Genomic DNA, 12,468 nt, shown 5'->3' on the forward strand with positions numbered 1-12,468 from the left:
GACATGCCTGGAGCTGTCTCTGATTTATCTCCATTCTTCTCTCATGTGGTTTTAGGTGGCATGTTGTGAGATTAATAACAACAGTAAATTTTTAAAATATTAGTTTACCCTTTAAATGTAGTTTTAATTCTAAATTTTCATTTCAAAATTAATAACAGTCTTTCTTATAAAATACATGTAACAAAAGGAAAGGTTAAAGGCATAATTACATATAATGCTTGATTAATGTCAGGGACCTTTAAAGACAGTCTCTGTGAGTGTATATTAGAGTAGTATTTCCAAATTAGAGAATTATGTCAACAGATCAGGATGATTTGTTTGCTACTGTAAGACACATGTTAATGTTTCATTTAGTGGCTTTCAATATGTTTTATTGATTCTAAAGACTATAATTTGGTATGAAAAACCATTCTGGTCATCTTAGGCTTTAAAGAAAATGCTATTCACCTCAATACCAAGATACCCAGCAATGTGATTATAATATAACCAATAACAGAAGGTTAAACAGGGCCCTAACTTAGAGTTATAACACCAACCGTAATTCCTAGACCTGCCATTATCCTAAGAAGGAAGTTGTTGCTATAAAAAGACTAGACCCAAGATCTCCTCAATGAGTCTAAAGAAGGCAAATGCTGATATAAGGAACTAATAATTATAACTAGCACCACAACAACGAACACTTACTGAGGGCTTATGAAGCATGTCAGGTATTCTGCTAAGCATTTTACATCTCATTTCCTTCTAGGGACCAAGGGTAAAATATTCTGAAATTTGGCTGAAACAAATGAATATCAGGGCAGAATTGCTACCTCTGTAGACCATAAATAATAATGATAATGATGATAATAATAATAATAATAGTAATTTATTTATACTGTATCAGATATTCTGCTGAGTGTCTGATTTCATTTTATTCTCACAATTGTACATGGGGCAGCTTTTATGATGTGCATGTTACCAACTGGGAATCAGCTCTCAGATGATAAATAACTTACCCAAGATCACAGAATTTTTAAGTGTCAGAGTTGGGATTCAAATTCAGGCCTTACTTAAAGCCAGTGCCTCTACATGTGACAGTAAACTTACAACCACAATTTGCTATAACCTGCCTCCTTGAAATACGAAAGGGTAGCTTGCTAGGATGGTAGTATTCTAGTGACTTCTATCCAGAGAAGTCCACACCCAATAGCATGGAAAGAGACAAAACCTTGTTTCTTTCCCCCAAGCATTTGAGATCTATAAAAACAAAATTTTTAAATTTGTGACCATTTGTAAAAGAGAACGACACTTTACTTGTAAAGGCAACAAGACTTCAAATAAAAGTTTTTTCTTGATCCTTTATTTTATATTAAATCCTCCATAACCCTAAAAAATTTTTGTCCTTATGTGATTTAAAAAAAATCTGTTACTAAATAATGGCAGTATTGGAAGCCATGAGAGAATAAGACACCCTTGATTTGACGCTGGACAAGGGAACCAAATGCCACTTGGCCTCACTAACAAGAGAAAGATGTATTTCCTACCGCTAATACAGAAGTTACAATTTTGATCTGAAGCACAGGTTTTGATCCTCATTCATTTGTCCACTCATCAGATATGTTTATGGAAAATGTACGTGGCTCTGGAATTAAGGTCTTAGAGAAGAAAGACAAAAGCCTTGGTCTCAAGAATATTACATTTAGTTCATATCTACATTTCCTTAAGCATGCATATTTAGAAAGAAATTCTTAGATTTTTCCCAGACTGTAAGAGAACTTCTCTGATAATAGCTGATTCAATCATACAAATTGTACTGAATCTGGTGTACTACTGGGGAGCCTTCCTACAATGGTAATTTTCAATAAAATAATTGGGGTGAAAGCCAGGCTGTGAGTTAAGAGTTTCCGGTAGTGGAGGTGTGAATGCACCCCAGCTTATTAGAGGATGGTGTCAAAGAAGGTTGGGCTGAAGTTCACTTTCATTCATCTTGTGTCCTCTTTGGACTCCCTTCCTCAGCTATTTTCCACCTCTGTGAAGTGTTCCCTATCATTTTGGACAAATGTGCGTTGTGATGGAAAGGACATGATACTTTCAGCAGAATTACTTAATTAGTTTTAAGTAAGCACTATGTGCCAAGTAGGGTAGGTTTGCTTTCCAGCCATAAAAATGTGCCTACAATGCACGCTGCGTTCCCAAGGAGAGAAACAGTGATTGATGTGATGATAAAACGATGAAGGGAAGGATAAAGCCTGAGAGATAAAAGTCTCAAAAGGGAAATAAAGTAGGGTAGCAGCTGCCCCCATCTTAATTGAAGCATAAATTTCAGGAACAGGATCTGAGGTTTAATTTCAAGCACATACTGGTAGAGAGTTTAGTGTGTGTGTGTGTGTGTGTGTGTGTGTGTGTGTGTGTACCTGTGTATGTGATGAAAAACATGTAAGTGAAATTCTTTTCATCCTTTGTAAGAAGAGTTTACAAACCATTTCTTTTTTTTTTTTAATTTTATTTTATTATATTGTGTTAATCACCATACAGTACATCCCCAGATTCCGATGTAAAGTTTGATGCTTCATTAGTTGCGTATAACACCCAGTGCACCATGCAATACGTGCCCTCCTTACTACCCATCACCAGGCTATCCCCTTCCCCCACCCCCTCCCCTCTGAAGTCCTCAGTTTGCCTCTCACAGTCCATAGTCTCTCATACAAACCATTTCTAAAAAAGGAAAAAGTTGCAAATGTAGAAGTTTACGGATTATCACTGAGAGATACTCATTTAGTCAGCATTTAACAGAGACGAACAGAATCCATGATGATCAGAAGCCGTTCCGGGCACTGGTGACGCAGCACTAAAAACAATCCATTTCTGTACTCGCGGAACTGAATATTCTGAGTTTATCATTTCTCTCTGCACACACCTTCCTTGCTCCTTCCCCCTCCCCTGACAGGGTCATTTTCTTTAAGCACAGATTCAACTACATCACATTCATACGTATAACACTGCAGCTGTGCATGCAAAGCACCCCCATCCAGCCCCTACCTCTATTCTCTGCCTCCCGACTCTCCAGGGGCAAGCTTATCTTCTCCAAATGGAACATTTATTTTTACATCGGGGTGGCTTTGCCATACTGTGCCCTGAGCTTAGAATGCTGTCATATCTATTTTCCATCAGTTAAAATCCTCCCCACTTTCTAGCTGTGCTTCTGAAATGCCTCCTAAGTCTCAAAGACCTTCTAATACTTCTGTCAGTTTTAACGGCCCTTCGTCTTAATTTCTGGAGAATTCTGCTTGAAATTTATCATTAAACTTTTTAGTTCATTTAACCTAAAGTTGAGCTATTTACATGTCAGTTTCACTGTGTGAGACGAACTCAGGGCAGGGAGGGTTGTTGATTTGTCTCTGGACACTGAGTGCTTTACATGCGGTTGAAGAATGTTTGCAGAGCAAATAAATACGTAGCCAAATAGTATTTAAGATTCATACAAGAATTTTTCTGATGGAATCAGCTGCCTCACTAAGTTCTCAAGGTTCTTTTTCCAGGAGACCTCAAAATAAGAATAGTTGCACAGGTAAGGAGGTCTCTTGCTCTCGGCAAAAAGTAAGGGACACATTGCATACATGGAGGCTACTGCTTACGTTTTCCATGAACCACCTTGGAGACTCCATACCCCATTCCATGGGGCATGCTATTATCAGAAGTACTTTCAAAAATCTCACCTTCTATTTTTGGTCTTTCTAGCTCAATATTGCTACTACATATAAGCATACAATAATGTAATCCTGAGCTAGGCAAACCTTTACTTTTAAAATGCCTTAAGAAAGAAAAATTGCTTCTAAGCTAAGGAACAGTACAGATTTTTATGGCTTTGTTATAAACTTCTGAGAAGCAGAATTGGGAAGCCTTGACACTGTTAACTTTATGGAGAAGCTAACATGCATCGCTATAAAAAATGCACTGCCCTTCTTACAACAGAGAACAAAAATGAATTTAAAACTAATATAAACTATAAAGCTATAATGTATAAATTTTCTGTTCATTTTTAAAGAGTTAACCTTTAACTGGAAAATATATGAATTCGCTATCAAATCTTTTATGTTCGTAGGGCCCTTCTGCATCGTATGTTTTCATACAGAACCGTGGAATGTACTATCTCTGTACGTCCTAGTCAACAGTATTCACTTCAAAAGACTGTCCAAAGAGAAAAGACATTATGTTTTTTATAATAATTGGATCAAAAGCCCTTGTATACCTTTTCTATATTGACAACCTGCACAGTTGAGAAAGATAAAGTATTCTAAAGAATAAGAATACTGATCTCACAGTAGAGGAGAGCTCTTCTTCATGACATGATAAATAACTGCTAATAATTGCATTATCACATGATTATCTTCCAAACACATTTAAGTTTATCCTTTTTCTTTTTGTCTTTTTGTTCTAAGTCTGATGTTTTCACAGGCAACCCAATTCTGTTAAAAATATGGAAGTAAACAAAATCAGGATGAAATTTATTTTGGACTCAGAGACTAAGACTTAAACATTTAAGAATAGGTAAGTCTATCATGAAGAATTCTTGCCTTAATTATTTGCTTGATTCTAATGCTACAAAGCCTGGAAGTAGGTCGAGCTTTATTACCCAAATGCATCCTGCATTTTGATGTCCCCTTTATTTACAGACTAGCAGAATTCTTCCAAGTGTCATAACACACCTTGCCACTAAGTAGGACAATTGTCCAAAACTCATTTCATCAAGAAGGATTTCTGCCATGAGTCTGGTGATCTTCACTCCTTCTAACAAATTTGAAATCTGTGACAATTTGAGTTTTGTACTCTCATGATATCATCTTATAGACAAATAAGTTATTATGAGATTGGAGAGAGGTATTTATCAAACTTAGTTATCCTCAGTCACTTGATAAATTCTCTTTTACATCCAAATAATTACTTAGGCTATAATTTATTGACTGAGTTCCATTTATTTTCAGAAATTAAGAAAGCTATATTTGTAAAGAGTTCAAGTGACTTAGAATAAATGCCCTCCTTTTTTCTCAGTTAATGAAGTTTACTTATGTTTTCTATTTCTCTAATTGAACTTAAAGAAAAATCTTGCTTTGGAGGTGCATAAAATTCCAAGAAGCTGTAAAGCTTTGATGGTCTGAAAGTCAAAGTCCAAGAATAACTTGTGGCTTTCCCAGGTAATTGTTGATAACAACTTTAAATAATGTTATGGGGGACAAAGACAGTTAAGAAGAGAGATAAAAAGATCTGACCAAACTATGGGTAATAATGGAGAAGAGTTTCCAGAATGCAATAGAGAAAAGTAGCAAAAAGAATACCTGAATAAAAGCATAACATTGTAAATTCTAGGAGCCACAGTAATAATGAAGTATGTCATTGTATCACCATTTTAAATAGTACTTAGAGGAACGGGAATTAAAGTGATAAATACAAAGAAATAAAAGGCAGAATAATGGTATTATCTTCTAAATTAGAGTAACCCTGAGGCATATTTATAAGATCATATACTATAAACTGACACTCAATTTCTATATCATGTAAAATACAACTACTTAACAGCAACACTTTCCCTACAGCATCTTCAAAAGTACAACTGCTTATCCCATTATAGTTCAGAGGAGTTACTTAAAGAGGAAATGTCCTTAGCTTGCAATTTTTGGCTATTGCATTAACCTGCATCCATAGTGTCCTGTGTCTGCTTTATGTGTATCTTAAAATAACTCCTATCTCCTCTTGAGAAAAAATGGATTCAATCATTACTATATACATTCTTCCAAGGGAGTACCATTCTTCAACAACCTGTTCAGTGGACTTAGAAAATAAATAGAAAATGTATACATTATTCAATACATCTTGGCAACACATGAAAGCCCTTACAGCAAGTGATAAATGATCAGATGTCTTCCTCAAATCTTACCTGGTTTACTCTTTTTAAAAATCCAACCCTTGCTGTCTACCATGCAAAGCTCCTGGCCACTGGGTGAAATCCAAACTGGGTAGTTGATCATGGTAATTCCAACATGTCATGGGCAGCAGCACCTCTCAGAGTCCCACAAGCCAACTGCTTGAAGTGAACCTGCAACAAGCAAGGTATTTCTTCATTTTAATTGAAAAATAGTGAACCATGTCCTAGGTCCAGCAGGCATCACTACTTAATCAATAACAGAATCATAAAGGAGCATGTGAGGGTCTATAAATGCCTCTCAAGATGCTGATAAACATTAAAGCCAGAAGACTGAGGTTTATGTGCTACAGAGGGTGTTTTCACCGAGGGCGTACTCCTCTTACCAGTATTATTGATCTATTTAAGCTGTCAGTGTAAATAAACATTATAGATATTAAAACTCACACATTTTATGGTGTGTACCCCTTCTCCTTCATGTAGGTGACCACTTGGAGCACCCAGAATGTTTTTCTGTCTCTACCATACTCTCAGGGTAACTGAGAAATGTGGTTCAACAGGGCCAAACTCATCGGCAGCTAAAGAAAAATCCACATGATGGTTTAGATCAAGGATAGTTTCCTTTGTCAGTTCTGACGCTCTGGTCAGTGTCAACATTCCCTGTAAAAAGACCTGCATTATGTCTGTAGGCTAGTGTGTGAGAAATGCCTTCAAGGGGCCTATGTGAGATGTTGCAAATTCAACAGCTACCTTTATCCATTTGGAGACACAGGCTATAAAACAGTAACCAACATGAACACATTGTAGCCAGAATCTGTGCACAAAGGAAATGCCCAGAGCCCAGGAAAGTAATTAGAGGAGGAAATTTTGGGACAATCTACCACATACCTAATATTTCACTATCTCTGTCCACATGAAGAAATACATTGTTTAAACTTCATTACCACGTTTGACTTCTCTTCAAGGAGAGAAAAAAAAAAAACAACAACAAACATGCACAGTCAACAACTCCTATTTGCACTCATACCTGCCACACAAATAACTGTTCAACAGAAATTTAGAAGGATACTAATGAATAGATTAGCTTATTGGGCTTCCCAGAAGTAAGGATTAGATTGTTCAGCTACAGTAACCATGTTTAGTTATGCACATACAAAACCATAATTGTTACTATTTTCTAAATAGTACAACAGAAATGGCTGAGAGGTCATTCTAAGTCTGTAGGGGCACTCGTGTGGATGATTATGTGCTGTAGATCCGTGGACACAGGTGCAAAAACTGATTTTAACAAGCCACAAAATGATATATCCTCATGACCTGTGATTAGAGCTTCACCTATTCCCAGATGTCAAAGTGGAGACTTCATTAAGAGGCACAGTCGTGAGATACCCTCTTGTGCCATCTCAGCAAAAATGGTAAGAAGGCAAGAGGTTGAAGTCAAGTGCATACCTCTGACTAAAATGCAATGCTTCAAAATCAGTCCTTAAGAGGAGAGGCATGTATGCCTGGACACTAAGTTATCGTTCTACAAATCAGAACAAGAATGTCGATGTTATCAGTGACACACATAGATACTCGTACACCCAGATCCCCCCCCCAGCCCCGCTCCGCCCCACCAGCAAACACAGCCAGACACATGCACACCCCGCAAGGCCAGAATGTTCTAATCTGTTAATTCCAGTTCTGGTTTTGGTAAACTAAAACCTTGGTCAATTTATGGAAGCAAAATGTTTTTATTCATGCCAAAAATGATTCTATTTCTTTGCTCCTTTATGTACATTCTAAAAATTATCAAATCAATTCCCTTATAAAACAAATCTGTTCTCATGAGCATAATCTTTTTTGGTCTCTTGGCAGTCATGCAGGATATTGAAAGAAGTCATACACTGGTGGACCTAATGACAGGGAAGTGTTTATAAACATAATCTCCAAGCTCCCAAACAGCTTTGAAATGAAAATATTTTGAAAGCTACTTGCTTTGGAAGCACCTGTCTGTCTGTGCCCTAGTGTGACTTCTCCACCTTTAGTTCTGTGACTTACTACAAAAGAGTAAAAATAAGAAAATCAGTGTAACTACTTGCTTTCTAAAATGGGCTTTATTTCATCATACAAAAATGATGCTATTGATCCTTTCTTTGAAGGGGTATGTTTTGTGTATTTTCTTCAGTACTGATGGCTTTTCACTGACTATTGATTACTGACTTAGCCATTAACCTACTTATTCATTCCACAGATTTGAATTGAGTACCTCAGTTGTTCCCAGTATGGGATTAGGTGCCAGATACAAAATGAAAAGACACAATTCCCCCCTAAAAAGATTGCCATCTATTCTATTCTGATTTGTTGGCATATATTTGTAACAAAGAAAGGAAGCCACATTAGACCACATCAAAATATTTGGCCTTATTTTATATCCTACTCCTATGTGAATAGACCATGGGATTTTAGGAAGTTTGTCAGTGAGTACAGCATTATAGGCCAAAGGCAAATATACAATCTAAAATGACTGATTCATACAGCTGACTCATACAAAGCTTTTACTGGATGTGATTTATGTCACTCTTAAGGTGTTTTTTTTTTCCATAAGCCAATTAATTGTCAAAATAGTTCAGAAAAATCCAACCAATTAGTACATCGATGTTTCTGGCATCCAACATAGAACCAGTGCCCCATGGGTGTGTGTACTGGGCATCACATACAATCCTGCATGGTCGGTCTACATCACAGTTCACAGATTTTGTTTTAACAGGTGGGGTGGGGCCTGTTGTATAAGTTGTTTCACACACTTTTTTATATCCTATTCCGTGCATTTTCTCCAAGAAGATACACAAAATACGTAAAATTCGATGCATGCATTCTTCTCAAAGAGAAGTCCACGAGGCATTCATGAGAACTACTGCTTCCACGACGTTGGTTTGAAACTTTATTCTATGACCAATATTCAGAATGAAAAAGAAAAAAACACCTTAAAATAAATTCTTCACTTCTCTTTAAATATGCTATTAAATAGGAACATGTAAACAAAAGGTACAGAAAATGCTTTAAATAATACTCCTGGAAATTAAGTGAGTTTTATTAAAATCAATATGGTTTCCAAACAGGTTCATTTTCTTCTTTTTTCTCATCTTACGGTTTTTGAGTCTCTGCTTATTACCGGGATGACTTGTCTGAGACCAAGTCTTTTAAAGTATACGTGCTATTTTTTTTTTTTTTTTTAGAAACTTGTGTTCTTTTAAAAATGAATTTTAGGGGCACCTGGGTGGCTCAGTCATTAAGCGTCTGCCTTCAGCTCAGGTCATGATCCCAGGGTCCTGGGATTGAGCCCCATATCAGGCTCCCTGCTCAGTGGGGAGCCTGTTTCTCCCCCCTCCCTTTGCTTGTGTTCCCTCTCTAATTGTCTATCTTAGTGTCAAATAAATAAATAAAATCTTTTTAAAAAATAAAATAAAAATGAATTTTGAATGAGTGCATATTACTGTATGTAAGTTATACCTCAGTAATGTTGATTTAAATTTTATTAATGAATTTTTGACAATGTTTAGAGAGGTTCTAGGTAAGGGCATGGTATATACAACCTGTTGATAAAACACTGTTGTGCATGAATTTAAAACAAAATAGGACTAAAATAAAATTCAAAAATAGTAGAAGACTTTCAAACATTCACAAACCCTATTTTCCTGCTTCTTGGTCTGGCCTTAAGTGCTTTGTAATTGGCTTTTGGTCTTCCTTGTCTTTCTTTATGTACACTACCACTACCCTTTTAGTTTATCTTATTGCTTTGAAGAAAGCTTTCCAAAGGATCCCCTCAGCACTTAGGCACTCAATTTTATAGGCTATTGATCTGTACTTGTTGATATGTTGCTCTTTAGGCTTTATCTCAGGGATGCGCTCCGTCTTCCCCATGGAACCATGCTGCACAGCCCCCTGGGTAACCGCCAGAACTGGAGGAGTGTTCAGCACTCTGCGAGCTCAGGGCATTTGTGAAATGACTGCTCAGTGCATTTTGCAAGCTTTGTATCATTTTCCCACACAAACATCAAGAATAGAGGAATAAATAGGTTATCAATGATCAAAGTAATGAGGCTTTCTGCCTCAGAAATTCCAAATAGGTCCCTTTTATAGGTGAGACTGGGAAAGAGAAGGTGCCGCCATTTTTTGTAACAAAATGATTCCTTTTAAATTCTTTTAGTCTTCTTCTTCATTTAGTCAGATATCAAAGTCACAGATTATATCCCAGCAGGTGGGGGTTATCCACAAAAATGTATATGCCTGCTGCTGTTTTATATACAGTTTCTCATTTCTCAAAAACCATGCAAAGTCTTTAATAATGTCCACTTTAAGGTGATTAAAATGAGTACCAGAGAGTTTAAGTTATTGTCCAAGAACATCGAGACTTTGAAAAACAGAGCTGAGATGCAGCTAATTGGTAGTGCTGTACTGTCAATTCCACGTTCTTAGAAATTCAGTTTGAGAGATTTGCTCAATATACAGATGAAAGTCTGAGTCTCAGGGAAATGAAGTGACATACCAGAGGTCATTAGGACCACAGTAGGGTCTGATGAGTACACAAACCCATGATGCACCTGTATGTCTAATACACCACCCTCTCACCCAGCTTACTCACATGGTGTCTAAACAACCTTATAGATTTCCAATTCACTTGGATTTTAAATAACCATGATTTGAGTAGGTTTTATTTTAGAAAGAAGATACCAAAAGTCAACAAACAAAATAAAAGGATTTCTGAGTACTCAATTTTAAATGAGTTTAATTCTCTGAAAGCAACAGATGACAACTTTCTTTCCCTCTTTTGAGCCTTTTTTTCCCCAATGGAAAAAAAATACAGACACAAGGAGAAAACTGTGATGATAGATTGTGACAAAAACTATGATTAGATTAAAATATAAATAGTACATTGGCGTTTTGTGGATACTCATTTGGTATGTTTAGCTACATTATGAATAATTACAAACTTAAAATAATCTTCCAAGATACTCATTTAATATTTTTACTTTGGAAACCCAGCAGGCAGGAAGCCCCTTGGGTAAGAAAAAACAAAATTTAGGGGAATTCTATCAATATCTGAGAACACAGTGCCTGATGCTAACACACAACAATTCTCTTTGTTGCTATCTTTGCTCAAAGATACTAATTCTGAATTTGATTATGATCTATAAACTTTGACATTCAAGTAGTCCATATTCCTATGTGTATTTTCCTAAAATAGGGGATTGAATTAGTCACATTTCTAAATTTTCTACAAATGACATTTGTCTCTGTACTTTTTCCTTTCTCTCCTGTGTTTTTCCTTCTTTGTTCCTTTTTTCCCTCTTTCCTTCTTTTCTTCCTTTCCCCATTATCTTCTCTTCTTTCCTTCTTCCCATCCTTCCTTCCACTCTTCCTTCTTTTCCTTCCTTACTGCCTTTGCATTTCAACAAATATTTAAGCATCCATTGCATTCTGTATAATGTGCGGGGCTCTGAGCACTAGGCAAGTACAAAGACTCAGTTCCTGCCTGGGTACTACTCATAGTCTGGCAGAGTGGACAAAGAAGTAAACCAGGGCATCATGAGAGAGGCAGGGACCCAATCCACATTGACTTCAGAAAATGTCATACATAAGGAATAGCAGGGAGATCGTTAGGAGAAGGAAGGGGAAAATGAAAGAGGGGGGGAACAGAGGGGAAGATGAACCATGACAGACTATGGCCTCTGGGAAACAAACTGAGGGTTTTAGAGGGGAGGGCGGTGGGTGGATGGGCTAGCCCGGTGAAGGGTATTAAGGAGGGCACATATTGCATGGAGCACTGGGTATTACACACAAACAATGAATCATGAACACTACATCAAAAGCTAATGATGTACTGTGCGGTGACTAATGTATCATAATAAAAAAATAATAAAAAAAAGGAAAAGAATATGTCATATCTGAGGCGAAAAAGAGTTCATAATGTGACCCTAGCTTGGCAGGCCTCATCAGATTAAAATTTACAAAGAATATTTAATCATCCCTTGCAAGTTCCCAAATACCTCATTCTGAGTTTTCTATGGTTTAAAGAGCGATTCTTTAAATTATCAGAGTTCACCAAGTGTCTCAGGGTCAATTGTATCACTCACATGAGAACAACCAGAAGCCAATAAGCCAGTCAACAGTGAACTGAAGGAAGCAAACGTAGCCTCAGGGCATTACAGACATTTTAAAAACTTTTTTGTCAGACAAAACACATTTGTGAACTGGTTTTGGTCTTTGGCCACCGGTTTGAGATCCTGCTTTACAACCACTGGTCACGACCCACTGCTATTTTGGCAAAATCCATGCGTAGGTAAAAACTCCTCCGTAAAGTCTTTCTAGAGGGGTGGGAAAAAAGCCCTCTAAGACCAGTTCATCAAAATCACCAACGAATATGTTTAATAGTGTGCATTCTTGGGCTGTATCTCAGAATTCATAATCCCCATTTTTGGAGTGAGAGTGGGAATTCTGCAGATAACAGTTCCCTAGATTACACTTACACATACTACTGTTTAAGAACCACTCTCCTGGAATAAAACCTATTTTTGACGTATCTCATTATG

At 36.9% G+C, this 12,468-nt stretch overlaps 1 protein-coding gene across 2 annotated transcripts in view; it reads right to left on the minus strand.

The window, feature by feature from the left end:
- The window catches only part of LINGO2 (leucine rich repeat and Ig domain containing 2), a 1,137,445-nt gene that overhangs the window by 290,056 nt on the left and 834,921 nt on the right, over positions 1 to 12,468 (minus strand). For both annotated transcript variants that reach the window (XM_034663995.1, XM_034663996.1), the window contains exon 4: positions 5,912 to 6,070. The gene's annotated coding sequence lies outside the window, so the exon portion shown is untranslated. The remainder of the gene's footprint in view (positions 1 to 5,911; positions 6,071 to 12,468) is intronic.

Source organism: Ailuropoda melanoleuca, chromosome 7 (assembly GCF_002007445.2).
Source record: "Ailuropoda melanoleuca isolate Jingjing chromosome 7, ASM200744v2, whole genome shotgun sequence".
In the NCBI taxonomy this organism is placed as follows: Eukaryota; Metazoa; Chordata; class Mammalia; order Carnivora; family Ursidae; genus Ailuropoda; species Ailuropoda melanoleuca.